Here is a 16,979-nt window from a genome sequence, read left to right as displayed (position 1 = left end):
CTGGACTTCTGGCCTTTCCTTCTCCCCAGTCTTCCTCCAGACTCTGGCACCTTGATTTCCGAATGACATGCAAAATTTGCTTTCATCCGAAAAAAGTACTTTGGACCACTGAGCAACAGTCCAGTGCTGCTTCTCTGTAGCCCAGGTCAGACGCTTCTGACTCCTTTTCTGATTCAAAAGTGGCTTGACCTGGGGAATGTGGCACCTGTAGCCCATTTCCTGCACACGCCTGTGCACGGTGGCTCTGGATGTTTCTACTCCAGACTCAGTCCACTGCTTCCGCAGGTCCCCCAAGGTCTGGAATCGGCTCTTCTCCACAATCTTCCTCAGGGTCCGGTCACCTCTTCTCGTTGTGCAGCGTTTTCTGTCGTACTTTTTTCTTCCCACAGACTTCCCTTGATACAACACTCTGGGAACAGCCTATTCGTTCAGAAATTTCTTCCTGTGTCTTACCCTCTTGCTTGAGGGTGTCAGTGATGGCCTTCTGGACAGCAGTCAGGTCAGCAGTCTTACCCATGATTGCGATTTTGAGTAATGTACCAGGCTGGGAGTTTTTAAAAGCCTCAGGAATCTTTTGCAGGTGTTTAGAGTTACTTTGTTAATTCAGATGATGAGGTTAACTGCTCGTTCAGAGAACCTTTTCATGATATGCTAATTTTTTGAGACAGGGATTTTGGGYTTTCATGAGCTGTATGCCAAAATCATCAGTATTAAAACAATAAAAGACCTGAAATATTTCAGTTGGTGTGCAATGAATCTAAAATGTATGACAGTTTAATTTTTATCATTACATTATGAGAAATAATTAACTTTATCACAATATGCTGATTTCTTTAAGAAGAACCTGTATTTACCATCTCAGTGTTCTGGATTTTTGTTTCTTGGATGTGCCAAATTCATTTGTTGTAGATTTTCACACTGCAAAGTTGTTCAGAAATATTTCAGAAAGCATAGCTTCAACACATTTAACCATGCTGGCTTTTATGTTGTGGCTTTAAAGCTATGCGTAGCAGGTAGCCTCCTCCCCGCTTCCAAATTCTTTATTAAATCAAATATTTTATTCATATAGTTACTTTTCACAAATGCAATGACTCACAGCTTCAATTTTGACTTTTAAAGTATAAAAGCAAACTGAAAAAAATTTGGAGTTTGAATTTGGAGTTTAAATCCTTACTTTTTATCATAATGTAATATGTCCCTACTGCTCTGAGTCATCTTTAACCACCAACTGTTTGTTTATCTTAAAATGATGAATCGCTTTTTCACAGAAGGCTGAAAAGGGAAAAGCACACACTGCATCTGATTTGAATAGGTTTCTTTCTTTATTGTTCTTCCACCACGTCTCCTGTTCGCATCTCTGCCTCTATCCTATGTCTCTTGCTATTTACACACTAAAAGGATTTCTTTGGTTTGCGCCGAGAACAACTCAAAAACTCCCCATAGTTTTAACTTAAAAAAATAAAAAATAAATATTTAACGGTACATAAATTGAAGTCGCTTTCTGCTTATGGTGTTAGCACAGTTAAGGATTTCTCTCAGAAAATATGTCTGATAAAATTTCAATTTAAAAATTTGGTGCAAAATTGATCTTATTAAAGGCATAATATTTATGGTTAACTTTATGCTTTATGGAGAAAGAGAGGGGAAATAAACACGTTCACAATCATCACATGGAGCAAATGAAACCTGAAAAATATTTATTTTATTTAGCTGGATGGTTACCACTGAAAATAACAGAGGCTGGGTCAGTTTGCACATATTAGTATTCAATATAAAATCAACTACAAATAAAGAGTTTGTTTGTCCATGTTTAATCTTTGAGGTGGGAATGAAGCAAGACGTTCCAAAGCACATCATCTCTGGTTTTGGTTTCAAACATCTTTGAGCAGAATTTATGAAAGATATGCATAATCACTCACACTTAGCCCATAGGTAATTATTTTATAGCCCCAAACCAAATTAATTAGTAGTGGTGTAGCGCATGTTGTTACTGACAGTAATGATCAAAGAGACCCATAAGCACACTGGCTCACAGCAACAGAAGATCCTGATAAAATTAGAAGCCAAAACACAAGAAAAACTTTGCATGGACTTGCTTATGACATACAAGTGTACTCTGCTCATAGCGCTTAAACTTAAAAAAAAAAAAAGAAGGCAAATTAAACACCCGCTGTTTAGAATAATTGACGTAAGAATAATTAAAATGTTCCCTTTGGCCGAAAACATATCGTTTTCTAATGAGACACTTGTGATTCCAGGAGATTTTCATTGATCTCCTACTATGCAATATTTTGTTATGTAAAATTATGAATTAATTGCTGTTAACTTTTTCTTCAACCAATCCTCTTCTAATTTGTAGAGACAACCTATACACTTTGCAAACACATTGACAACAAATGAGTAAGGTTTTTTTTTCTTTTTAATTGTTCTTATAGTCTACTACTGAGAAGGACTTGCATGTCTTCATCAATGAGTTTTCATGAAAGTCAAAGATTAAACTTCTGTTTATCAGTGAGTTGTAATTCATCGAGATGCTGAATTTTATTTCAGCTAAAGGAGACATTTTGATGGAAGGATTTTCTCCTTAAGGATTTATTTTAATTTGCAATATTGTTAGCCACTCTGATTAAATCACACAAAACTCTAAATATTTTTATGAAAATTGCCATAGTAAAAATCCAATACTTGTACTGCTCTCAACAGAACAAAGACAGAATCACTACAAAGCTTGATTAGTATTTTATATTACAGCTACAGATGTGCTATTGATAAAACTGTCTGAAATGGGGTCTTTTTATGAACAAAATAAGAAGTTCAAATTGGGCTAATACCATTATTAAAATGAAGTAATAAGAAACAATATCTCTCCGACCAAGCTTCATGACCCTGCATGTCAGACCTTTGCTTAAAAACTGAAAACATTCAGTCTCAAAGTTCAGCAGCAGAGAAACGGATGAGTATCCTTTTTTTTTTCCAGCTATGAAGATGTGTCAGTCTGAACCAGAAAGTCAGAAAGGTGTGTGGACTGACATGTATCACATCTCCAATGCCACAGGGTGAAAGACTAAATTGCTCAGTTAAATTACAAACATTCAAACTAAACTAGATGTGGGGAAAAATGGTCATCAGAGAGGAGCTGAGGGGGAGAAACAAGCTGAGTCAATTGGCTGATGATTTAGTTTCACAGTATTCTCCAGAAGGCTCTCTTAAGCCTCACTTATTGCCTCTTTTTGTGCACCTAACTGAAAGCCATACCTAATCGAGCGAAGAATTTTCAAAGCCAAGACTGTCAATGTCTATTTACAGTCAAAGAAAATGCACCTTGAGTTCACCTTTTTTCCCCCCCAAATAGAAAAGAGAGAAAAAAAGGGATTTTATCAGGAGTCAAGTACCAGCTAGGGCGCTATCTGAGGAGAAGTCCAAAACTACTCTCTTTCTGTTGCCACACTGAACAAAACCTCAAAGCAACTTGGCTTGGGAAAAAAAAAAACCTCATCCTTAACAGCGAGTAACCAATGCCAAGAGAGCCTCCAGACTTTAATAGCACAGGTGTGAGACAAAGCTGAGTCAAGTGCCAGACGTGCTGAAGGGAAATGTATTATTTACTCGTGCATCTCAAACGCTACCCTGTCTGCCTCCTCGCCGACACCTGATAGTCCACACAACATGACTGACGCTTTAAAAGCCTGCATTTGCCATTGTCTTTCGTTTAGGGTTAACCTTAAGGTAGCAGCACTCTGAATGTCAACCACTCCACATGTGCACCTTTTTAAATGCCATTTTCCTTTATTCTGCGACCGTGCAAACAGGACAGACAATGGGGTGGCGGGGTGGCCACGGAGGAAGGAGGCCAAGGCAAGAGGTTGGCAGATGAGGGGGTTTTCCCTCAATGCACAAAAAGCAAATGACATACAATCAGCTAAGCTCAGCGGGGGGTTCATTTAGCACTCGAAAGAAATATGGGTACTAAGTGCGGGTCTGTGACGGCCAAAGGAGCTGATCCACTCATTTGATAATGCGCTCAGTTACACAGATGGATGAATGGCAGCTATAAACTCAGTGTTGGGCTCAGAAGTAGTTTTATAATACATAGCATGAGTCAGGACTTAGCAAAACACGATTGCCATTGCATTTCTCAACATAAAAACAAACATGCAGAGATCCAACTATACATTAGCTGGTAATAACCAAGCCTCCAGTCGCAGCAAAGCCGGGAATCTTTCCTAATTTATTTTTTTTCCCCCCCTCATAGCTGTCTTACATGTTTTTTCTTCTTCTCTGCTTGAGGAAACAACCTTGGAACCTTTGTTTCCTTAAAGTGTAGCCCAGATTTTATAGAAAATATTCAGACTAAGTGAATCACAATGGTAGTTGCAGGCAATATCTCAGTTCAGTAAGATTGTCAAGGCCAACAAGTATAAAAAGTGTCTTGCAAAACTTTTCATAAATTCAAACTTTTGGACATTTTGAAATGAAAAGTCTGAAAGGTGCAATACATTAGTATCCAACCCCTTAGAGTATTTTGAAGAACACCACCTTGTCCGGGCATGACAGACAGAGAATGTCTACCAGGTTTGAACATCCATACACTTTTTTTTAATTTTGGATGTCTGCTTTGCAAAATAACCGATACTCTGAGATTTGTTGGAAGGCATCTTGTGAACATCAAGCTTTAAGTTTTATCACAGATTCCTAATAACATTTAATTGCAGACCTTGACTGGAACTCCCTAACATAAAAATGCTCTGGTGTAAACCTTTTCCAACGTGTCAGTTTCAAGTCTTCTTACAGGATTGCTACCTACATGACTCCACACATCATCCCACCAGATCTTATTAGTGCAAGTAAAAAGGACTGAAACATATGTATGCAACATTTTTGGAGCTTTATTTATCTGAAAAACAAAAGAAAAGTATATTTTTCTTCAACTTTGTACTACTGCTGTTTCAAATAATATCCAAAACCTTTGTAGATCAAACTACATGTGGCAAGAAAATGTTAGTCTGATCATTTGACAGCAATAAAATCTGTTCAAAACCGCTAAAATCGTAGCATTAGAAAAAGTATAGTATTCAGCATTATTACACATAACACTAAAACTAATGTTGGTAGAAAAGTTATTATGATAAGGTAAATACCTAAAATGCCCCCTATTTGCAGAAGTTAAGAAAAAATACAATCCGTTTTCAGGCAGCTAGGTTTTCAAACGACACATAACTGCTGAGGGTATTTACCGACTGAGCGGTGAGGAGGTTTCTGCGTTTTCAACAGCTTCGCTTTAGATTTATTCAAGTTCAACCCTTTTAAAATCAACCTTCAAGGCTGACAGGGAGAGAAAACATGATAATGAAGATAAATTTGTGTGAAACAGAATTTTACCCTTTGACACGGCCCTTTCGCCCTCTGATGATGAAGAGGAGGGGCAGGCGGCGATAGTGGGAGCGATGACACATGATAATAGCAAATCCAAGACGACAGCCACATCAAATTGCCCAGGGATCAACAATGACCTTTTGACACGTAAGTGAATCAAGCAAACCGGGCAGCCCTCTGCACGCTGCGAACTGCGCCTCGCCGCGCCGCCGTCTTATGAGTTCCGGCTTGTTTTGCAGCGGCGTTCTACTATGCGTCGTCATGAGAATTGCTGAGAGCATTATCGGTCTTGAAGAGACGGGGACTAGAAGTCGAGCGTCAACGCCGATCCCTCGGTGTCCTGTAACAGCTGTCTCTGCCAGTGGAGCATGTGGTTGCCGCTATCCCGTATTACATCTCTGCGATTCAGCACCAACGGATCAGCAATCCAATTTCACACAAGTGTGCTCAGCGGGAGGTGATGCTTATGTGGGAATGAAGATCTATGCCTCAAAGACAAGGAGTTATTTAAAGAAGCTGGGGGTTTGGCGGGGGGGGGCGATGGTGGACAGAAGGAAGCAGAGTTGGACGAAAGAACTTGGCTAACAAACACAGATGTGACTGAAGGAGAAGCAAAGATTCAAAAAAGCAGAGGTTTCTTTGGCTTTTGTTGCCCTCAAAGTTGTTCTGCAGGGCAACTGAATGAAAATCATTTGCCAAACATTTTAGGTTCTAGCACGAGTTTAGGTGACTTTTAATACAAATCAATCTCGGTTAGCATTTCGCTCAGGTCTGACATTCGACTGGATCATTGCAACACCTAAAAAAACAAAAATAAATCTTTTTTAAAAGTTGTCTGACTTTTCAATGACATGTCAGCACGTTGTCTGTAGTTTGTCAGAGAGTAAGAGAGAACAAGACTTTCAGCAGATAAAAGAAAGGTTAACCAGAGAGGGGGAAAAAAAGACCACTTTGTTTTATGCTTGAGTTTTCAAACTTTGCCAGTATTTTAAAATCCAGCGTTTTCTGAGACTTTTGGAAATCTGATTGGTGCGGCACGAATATTTATGGTGGACTCAATCCCTCAGTGGTGCTCTCAGTTTTTAAGACAAATCCAAAACCATCAAATCTCCACCACCATGCCACCATGCATGAGGGGTTTGTGTTGATGTGTTAGCATGGCATATTTTGCTACACATTTTGGTGTCAAGTTTTTAAACGACATTGTTCTTCACTGGTTGTTGCTGGGTTATCTACTAGATGGAAGTTTATCATCTGTCATACAAGCTTTCCTCCAAAAAATATTCTTTCTTGTTTGTAATTGTTGATATGTTGGCTGAGGCAATCCCACTTGCAGAAAGTCAGTAAATGAAGCGTATTTAATCATCTTCCACCCTGATTTTATGCAAGAAAGAACAACATCAGCTTAGTTTTTCCATGTGATGCCAGATAGTTTGGACTAGTTTTAGTAAAATACAAATTTGACCATTTTTATACTTTTTGTTCTTTATTTTAAGCGTTGTAGGGGATATATCTTCCTTCATTTTTACTTTAAAAGTGGAAATAATTAGAGTCGAAACGTTTCATCTTAACAGCAGCGACGGCGGCCGCAGAGGATAAAAAAAAGATGGAGAATCCAATGTGACGATCAGAGATCTGTGCGAAGCCGAGTCAGCTCTTTCATGTCCACACTGTCAGTTTCTGCACATTTGGAGATCAGCAGAACAATAGTTCCTGAGTGCCACTAGGAGAGCAGAGCGGTGTTGGATGACGACATCTTCACAGTGCTTTCATTAAAACACCCTGATCTTGCACAGTCATTGGCACAGAAATGGAAAAAGGGGGACTTGCATCTCATCTTTCACACAACAAAGAGAGCTCTGAATGTGATACCCGATGACTGCTTATTAGATTGGGCTATAAGGCCGCCTGTTTGGAGCCAGACTCATAAAACAGCTGAAGTGTTAAGGTGCCAGTCTGCTCTCACCAACTCAGACTGAAATACTGCAGATATAAGGAGTCAAAAATCTACAGGAAAGGTCACGTCTTTCCTATCCGTCATCAGCATGTATAAAGTTTCCATTTGATATATTCAGTATTCAGAAACGCAACTTGTAACAATCCATTTTTTTCTGAACACGTTTTACATTACATCATGTAATCAAGCAGGGATGTCAGAAGACCTAACCAGACTTGACTTGTGGGTTGAAAATGAAAGTTAGTTGGGTGGATAAATGTCAGAGTCTATTGCTAGTCAGGTCGTACGTCGTCGCTACAGCCTGGTACAAATACAAAAGAACCAATGACAGGACGCAAATTGTTTGAGTACTCAAGAACATCCTGTCATAAGACAGGCAAGACAGGTAGAGATAACGCTTGCCTTTAACTTTCTCTTTGAACTTTAATTTTTTTCTCCCCCATTCTGCCATTCGGTTTTAGCCATTTTGTCAATTTGTGCCATTTTCTCTTAAATCAAATAACCCGTCGATCAATATTTTCTTTTGAAAAAAAAGATGACAATGTCCCGATTGCCAGCTAAGATTTTTGATAAACCTGTCATGACTCTTTTTTCCATCCATTTGATTTTCAAATGCAAGATAATAATATATATATATATATATAAAAAGTCTGACAGTTTCTTTAACAATGCCATTTTTCTGACAGTTTGACAGTACACAGTCCTTAAAAGCAAGGTGTCTGTCTTGCCATCTGCATCTTTGTTCTTTATTAGCAATCTCAGCAGCACACAGTCCAACACTTTAATCCTGCTTTTGCAGTCCTGAGGCAGCCACACTTCGATGTCATTGCTTCAGGTCAAACAAAAGCTGCTTTAAACAAAAATCCTGGCTTGTCTTCTTTATGACCTGCAACCGATTTGTTTCAAATCAAAAGAAAAACCAAAACTGACAGGGACAATCGTCATATTGCTCCAAGAAAAACTACATAGCTAAGAACAAAAATGTTCTCGTTAGAAATTACGTTTTCAGACAATAATAAAAAATAAAAAATCAGCAAAACTCTGAAAAATCTTTCATAGCCAAGGAGCTCTAGCATTTTTTCCTACAAGGAACACAAATGTTAAATTATGCCCCTTTTATTATTACTCCCCAGAATAAAATCTATTGTATACAACTACCTTCAGAATATGCCTAATAAGCAAAAAAGCCTGCATGCAAAACACAGTGTGCCAGAAAACTAACTAAACATTTGCTAAAGGTTAAACAAAGTGGAGGCCCTTTATTTTTCTGCAGGTAGAAGGAAGCTGGCCAGAACTGATGGTGCCAATGCTGGGCTGAAGTTGAAAATTGATGCAACAGATTCTCTCTGTATAATGTGACAGAAGACATGGAAAAAGGAAATCAGTGTACAGACGTCCAGATAGACACACGTGACATAAAACTTGTACTTTAAAGCAGTGCCAAGAAAATGGAAGACAACCTCAAACAATGTACAATGACCCCCTTAAGAAAACTATACCGTTTTATATTTTTTATTGCATTTTGTTTATTGTTTACAACATAAAAAGTTTTGTTTTTCATGATAAATATCGACATTTTTTATGCCACACATTTTGCCATGTGTGGCAAAAGGTTTCGGTGCCATTGTTCCAAGTATTGACTAAGAGGCCTAAAAATAAAAGCAGACAACTTTTAAGAGTTTTATCTGAAAATTCAACAAATGTTGAGATGTAATATTTCCCTTCCATTTCATAATTGTCCTCTACTTTCTGTCAGTGTATCATTTTCAACAAAATACACAGACATGTGGTTGTAATGTCAATGTAAAAGTTCATTAGGTATCAATACTTTGCATATTTGTACACAGAAATGAGGCACGTTATGTATTCCCTTATAGGCAGCCTGTCATGCTAATTTAGCCAGAAATTAAGGCCTTGTTCTAGCTCTTATGTTCTAGCATAAGATTTTTTTTTCCACATTTTAGTTTAATCACACTATTTCTAATACCAGAAAGCCGAGTTCCATGTACCCACTGATAGCCATCTTCATCAAAACTGGCATTTACACTGGACGGGTGGAGCAGAGAAAGCCGACGGGTTCATCTCGGCTCGTTGTCAACAAGCTGACTTTCAGCGTTAAAATGCACTCCGACATACGCATCACTTAGCCACTTTAGTGGTGGAAAAAACGCAGTAGACCTCTTGCTCTGCATATTTAAACCTGTTCAACCATTGAAATAATGGAACTCTTAACTCACCTACAAAAAGCCTGCAGGTTTAACATAATGTCTTTTGGATAATAAATGACAGACTTCTCCCGAGGCAGGCTGGTTTATTTGTTGCGATTTTCCTTTTTGACGGCTGGTACTTGTGGCATTTTCACAGTAAAAGAAAATACACCACGACTACCTATTGACAACGTACAGATGATAGTAAAAGACACCTAGGCGGTTTTCTTTGCTTTCCTGATAACAAAGCAGCTTTCTTTTCAGACCCCATGGTGAGCGTACCTGCCTTGAAACTGTGAAGTTTCACCTTATCGTGATGATGGAGTTCGACTCCTGCGTTTTCTTTCCTATCTGGAGTCAATTCAAAAACAACTCTCCCCTGCCACCGCACTCTGCTCCCGTCCCGTCATCCCCCAAGCCCCTGACTTCTCCCAGTTCTGTCTCTCATCAAGCTTTCCCTGTGTGCGCCTTTTCAAACTTTAATCTTTTCATATTCAACACATTTCACAGTAACTCATCACAAGGTTATCCCACTTTTCAAAAGACATTTCCCCTTTTAGCCTCAACCCCTGCAGAGATTCAATAATTTCAAAATCTTCGAGTCTATTCATTACAAGGCTTCTCAACCAAAGGCTGACATTCATATAAAGAAGAGTTTCTTTTTTCTCTCTCCATACAGATATGAAGACCCGACTATATGAAAAATGCATTAAAAAAATCAAAACTACGTCAGTGTTGCAGCAACACAAGGGTAATCAACTATGATAAACTGCTAGCTGAAATGGGCTGATTGCAGACGTGTCGATTTCAACAAAAAAGCACAACTTTCCGATGTGTTCGTCTCGTCATCCAAATACCAGGAAAACAGCACAAACCGGTACACAGGTAAAAAAAAAAAAAAAAAAGAAAAAAAAAATCACTGAGAAGAGACATGCCTGAGGTTTTTCTTTTTTGATTTTGTCACAGTGGGGAGCTGACACCTGCTGTTCAGCGTTGTGTGGTCACAGCGTGGGGGGCTTCTTCAATCCACTGGCTAACTAACCTGGCTGAAATCAATGACCAACAGGTCTAATTCACAAGAAGGGTAATTTTATTTCATGAAAGGCTGCATTGATTATTGCCGATTTCTTTTGAGCAACTTTGAACAGAAATATTTTCTGTGTGGAAATAATCCCGACAGTCTGAGTAGCCAAAGCTGCGTGTTTTGGCATGCGTTCTGCAGAACGTACCACTTCATTCGGTCTTGCTCAGGAAAACATACATAATGGAGTTCCACCAGCAGGAATTTCACTGAATAGCTCTTACCTTGAGCTCAAACAGGCTGTCTGCTTTGCAACTGAAGCTAGAAAACACTTGGATGAAGACAGTCTCCAATGACTACAAAGTAACAAATGAGGTTTGGTTAGCTTCGTTAGTCAGGCTGTAACAGGCTGCATTTGCAACCCCTCAACTGCCACCCACAAAAGGCTTACATGCAGACGTAGGATCCTCACAGCAGGTGAGAGGTTAAAGCTGCAACTCCCATCAAGCAATCATCAGTCAATAATGATCATGAAAGCTTTTCGCCTGCCACCATGCATCTTAAGAGTTTATATTTCCAAAGAAAGACGGGAATCACTGCTTGAAACGCCATGGAAGTTCAGACAAACTACTCTATAGGCACTGCTGCTTGTGTGAGCTTAAACTGAGCTTAAACTGAGCTTAAACTTCATCCTTTTTGTTTCGAGTTAAGATGTAGGACTGTAGTTCAATTTTTTTGTGCTGCAAACGATTAAGTCTTATGCCACTAGCAACAATTATGCTTCAAGTTCATAGAATACAAACAAAACTGTGCAATTAAATTTTTTATGAAATAGGTCTATAATTTAATATGTTTGAACATACAGAGGATTCATTTTTGTGCCCCGAATAATTGGAAATCACAATCATTTTTGATATTAAAAAAAAAAAAGATACATTTTTGCAAAAAAGGGGCTGGAAAAACCTTAAGGTGAAAAAAGATATTTGTGATCGTTTAAAAAATAACTATACAAGTACGAGTGAGGAATTAATATTCAAATACATATACAGCAAAAATAAGGTTAACATTCAAGGACGTGATCAGTCTCATGCTGCAAAAAATATCTAACAGTTGTGTTGGGAGCACAGCAAAACCAACACATACAGTTTTAGTTAGATTGTATTTTAATACAAAAGCAGAATATGCAGGATTATGTGCAATACTGTTTTGTCCAACAGTATCATACTTAGACATTAACTATGGCTCTTTGATAAATCTACTGAAGGGTTTATAATGCATAAATTACTCAACCCCCCYCCCCCCCCCAAAAAAAAAAAAACACAATCGTGTTCCAGAGTAGTTTATTGGGCAAAAACAATTCAATAATCAGATCATACTGGAGCAGCAGAATGCAATTCATACAACAATAAAGGACTGAAGTACATATTCTTGAGTTTAAGCTAAATAAATAATAATAATTAAAAAAACAGCCAAAAGTACAGTATGTGATAACTTCTTAATGCAAGAATGTATGGCAATGTGTATATATCCAAAGTAGCTCATTGGATATCAGTAGTCAGATTGACCAATGGTAAATTTACTGACTTTTAAACCGAAGCAGAGAATCATCCAATGCAAGTTAGTTTTTTTTTTTCTTGTAAAGGCTTGACGACGTGTTGTGTGATTCAAATACTAATTAGATCCTCTGTCATGCAAATGCTCAACAAAAGAGGCATTTAAAAGAGGTTCAGAATTTAAAATGTTTTGATCACACTCAAACTGAATCCCTTTCAAATCGAATAAATGCTTATTAAACCACAGATTAAAATTTGTGAATCCTTGATTCCATTTGTGGGTAATAGTGTGAAGCATGTGTTGTTTTTTTCCCCACACACATCTCAATTTTCACTGTTTTTGTTTAAAAGACATGATAATATAGGATCTGTTGTGAGTTGCTTACTTACTTGAGTTTAGGGTTGACAAATGTGAAGCTTTTTGATGTTATTCTATTGATCTAAACACCAAGCAGATACTTTTTAACAAGAGTAATGGCAAATACAAACAGGAACAGTGAACCAAAGTACGACTGACATGGAGAATCAACATAAGCCAAAATCTATCAATGTTCACAAATCAATAAACGCTCTCAGTATTTACCATGGTTCTGGCATTTGTGATAAATAAGGATTGATAAAAATAAATAAAAATCACAGCGCTGGTGTTATTAAACATCAAGCAAGGACGGATTTGAAACTTTAATATCAGGGGATTAGCTCTGCAAGAAAATCCAGCTTCTAACCGAATGTCCATGGGAAGATGCTTCCCGAGTAATATGTTAGTAGATAAATAATTTCAGCTTTAGCTCTTGCATAAATCCAAGAAAATCCTGTCTACCACTCAATAACAGGGTGTAATATAGAGCAAACATTTAACCATAGATTTAAAAGCATGGATTTTCCTCAAGACCTTCAGGAGAGCAAATCTTTGAAAAAGTAACACTGAATTCAGCTTTGCTTTACAGGTATACAACTCCAGTCACTCTTTAGCGCTACATTCAGGAAAAGAAATATCAATTAAGACGAGGGCAACACACTCAATGTTCTTAAATTAACATTTAGGCCAGCCTTTGCTGGGTTTTTTTCTTTTCTTTTTTTAAAATCGCCATTGAACTTACAGATATGCTACTCTTACGGCTTTAATAAAAATGCAAAAAGGAATAAGAAATTATTTCTAAGGATAAGAGAGTGAGCAGCAACACAGAAAATCATGGGGGACGTAGTTATTTGAAAAGTACAGTGGCAGTGCAGTAAAGAGGCTGCTCACCCATGGTAATCCCACAATGTCTGCTGGCTCTCAGTCTTCTAACACGCTGTAGCTTCATGGACGAACTAAAAGGGATTTTTTTTTTTTTTTTGCTCAGGCGCCGAATGAACCAGGGCAAAAATAATGACATGCATGTACAAGCACAAGCACGATTATTTTGTGACCAAATGTCCTTATCACATGTGGAAAGAACAAAATCATGGCATCCATTTATTTGTAAACTCTAGCAACCAGATATATTAGTTTTACAATGGAATGTTTTTATTTTTATTTTTTCATGCTATTCTTGTACTAACTCATTAAAACTGAAGATGCACAGATGGATTCACATCACTTCCTTTTCTCTCAAAATAGCCAGAGTGCCCTTTTGGAGGAAAGTAGATGCAGTTTTACGAATCAGAGTCAACGCAAACGTCTGGGCTGTTTGGTGCCGGAGAAGCTCAAAAGAAGCAAACAGATAAGTTTTACAAGTTTAAACAGCCAGACAAGACAAACAATTATAGGCTGCTTCTGTTTTCTGATTGGAAACATTGTTCAGAAAAAAAAAAACTGTAAAGGGACCAGAGTGTCACATCAACCTGCCTGGCTCCACTGAAGTGGTGAATCACAAGCCTAGTATAAGGACAGAGCTGTCATGTCTGGAGATATGAAACACATTTATTGCAATCTAAGGAATAAACACTATCGCATGATTTTCTAAATCAGTTCTATAAAACCCTTATTTTGTTATAAATGTATTATAACAAAATCTTCCTATAAATCAAGAAACGTTTGTGACGATATGCTAAATGAAAGCGCCAATTGTGCTAATCACTAAACCGATGCTAAAGACCGCTTGCAAAGCTTATTGACTAATTATTTCATCTTTAATTTGAAATAAACGTTAAATCCTGTATAAATGAAGAGCTGTGTAATCCCGACTGCTCTCTCACACAGTGTGACATCGTGTCTAATAGTAATAGAAATAGTGATCAGTCACAGAGAGGCTTTCTAAGTCTCCAGTACAGTTTACATAATAGAAGAATGATTCAATAATCTAACACCAATTAATCAGAGATTTTTCCCTCTCAGATATTAAGCTGAATACAGCTGTTTTTAAACAAACTAGTACAAAAAACATTGTAGTGTACATTCCAATTTAAGTATGGAAAATAAGTTTTCAATAATCTGTTTTGTGGAGGAGCAAATAGGAAATATGCTGTGATTTTATTCCAGTAAAATACTTTAACCTGGAGGCTTTTACTCTTTTTTTTAGACTGTTAGCAAGACAGCAGTTTTGCTAACTGACTGGCAGTTTGTGACAACTAATCCTTTTCTTTTTTTTTGTTTTTAAGAATAAATACATCGTTGTTAAGATAGCTCGATTTTCTATTTATTCACAAGACATTCAGTTTCTGTTATTTGTAAATCTGAAAGAGAAATTGGAATCAGTTTAAATCTGGATCTTCAAACATGTAAGCAAGCGCATCAAGGCAAATGAGAGAATGTGCGTCGAGTGCTCCGACACCTGAAATGAGAATGAACATTTGCATTCTATACGAGGTTGATAAAATTGCAAATTTATTCTAAGCTGTGCATGAATCCAGTGCTTATATAAAGGACGGCTCACATGGAAACGTCAGCCTGTACAATCAAAAGCCATCTTGGTTGACCTCACAAAGTCATGAAATGCAATTATCACTTCATTTCAAGTCAATTTAAAGAGTCGTATGTGATCAAGACAATTTCGCAACCTCTCACCTGGAGGAACAGTCGAACTTGCAAATACAAACTACGGCCTAATGGCGTCTGCAGGCCCTGGTCGGTGGAGGGCATAAATGTTTCTCTTCTCATTACCGCCCATTTACTGTAGTATATGCAGGGTCTATGAATCCCTGACAAGAGGACAGAAAAACATAAAATATAACAAAATAATTAATCGTCTGGCAGACAAAGTGTAACTCTGAATTAACTGTAGTTCACTGTTCCACTTGGTCAGTTTTACATCCCCATGGACGATGTAGCCAGATGGCACTTTCTGACTGTCAGCATTTGTCCCACACATTTATGCACGGCTACAAATGTGTTCACGCGCGCACATTCAGAGTGCCGCTACCCCAACCGCACACGCATTTAGCTGATCATTAAATGTGACATGTTATTTAAAAAAAAAAAAAAAAAAAAGAGAGATCACTAAGACACGCTGTAAAGCTAAAACAAAACCAATCCTACCCCAGAGGACGGTAGAGTGCATGCACAGCTATCAGTTTCAGACACTTTGGTACATGTCTGGCTATTGGACACCTTCTCCTTTTGGGCTGGTGTGTTTATGAGGCGAGTCCCCGAACAACAGAAATCAATACGTTCTGTCAGCTTTTTATCGTGGCCGTGGACAGAACGGAGACACGGGGGCCACGGAGGGAGCTGCATCGCTCCGTCGTACGTCTTTTGACCACCCACAGATTTGATCACATGTGGCACAAAGGCAGCCTTCGAGTATGAGGCAGCACAACGTCATCGCAGACAGATAGAGAAGTGAGTTTTATTGGGATCTACAGGCAACTCTAGGTTTTACAGTCTGCAACATACAAGTGCTGGAGTTCACATTTCATCACACCGCAACCAATAACGTCAAGGTATTTTATTGAGGTTTTAGCTGAGGAAATTTTCTTTAAGGATTGCCCAATATTTAGCTCTATCCATCTCCACGTCATCTGACTCTGGCCAAGCCTCGCCTTATCAAAGAAAAACAGTTTCCCCAACAGCGTGATCAAATACTGCTATGTTTTAGAACGATGTGCTGATCTGACTGAGCAAATTCAAGATATTTGCCGTGTCCCCCCACATGGCTCGTGGCAAACTGCTCTTTCAAAAAGGGTTTGTTCATCCCACGCTTCCATATAAGCCAGTTTTGTGGCGTGAACATCAAAGCTGTCCTTTCAGGAAGTTTCCCCACCTGTACCATGTTACTATGGGAAGCTTTTCAATGTTTTTTTTAAAGTTTTCTTCTGCACCATAATACCAACTGCAGGGTTCAGCAGTTTTTATTTTTCTAAAGGGAATAATTGCTTAGAACTTCCACAATAAAATATTGAAACTACCAGTAATATTTTCTTTTTTTTTTTTTTTTTTTAAATAGTTTTGTGTCCATTATCTTTTTGCAAACGTTTCTATGCATGTAAGGTCCTTTCTATTCACATGGATGGTGTTTTGAATGCAAAATCATTTACATAATTAAAGAATACACACCAAATAAACTACATTTTAACGTGTCATGGTTTGCTACAGTACTTGCAAAACATCTTAATCACTTAAAATTTAAAATGACAAAATGTTAACTTTTAAGGTGTCCATTTTCAAAATGCCGAAACATTCCCAAATCTAATGTTATTGTTATTTAGCTGGACTGAGAGCATAAATGTCTCTGGATCGTGTCGGTTGCTGAATCCTGTTTTACGTAAGCAGCTACACTGCAAAAACTGAAATYTTAGTAAGATTAAATATCTTAAATTAAGGAGATTTTTCTTGTTTTCTTTCTGWCAAGATAATTTTTCTCACCAAGAGGGATTTATGTTAGAATATTTTTCTTATTTTAAGTGTTTTTGTACTTAATTATCTCAGTAAGATATAAAAGCTTAAT

At 37.9% G+C, this 16,979-nt stretch overlaps 1 protein-coding gene across 5 annotated transcripts in view; it reads right to left on the bottom strand.

The window, feature by feature from the left end:
• Nucleotides 1-16,979, bottom strand: part of klhl29 (kelch like family member 29) — a 273,769-nt gene that overhangs the window by 163,608 nt on the left and 93,182 nt on the right. The gene's annotated exons all lie outside the window — the stretch shown is intronic.

This window comes from Poecilia reticulata, linkage group LG21 (assembly GCF_000633615.1).
Source record: "Poecilia reticulata strain Guanapo linkage group LG21, Guppy_female_1.0+MT, whole genome shotgun sequence".
NCBI lineage: Eukaryota > Metazoa > Chordata > Actinopteri > Cyprinodontiformes > Poeciliidae > Poecilia > Poecilia reticulata.
This window is presented reverse-complemented; position numbering and strand designations above follow the sequence as displayed.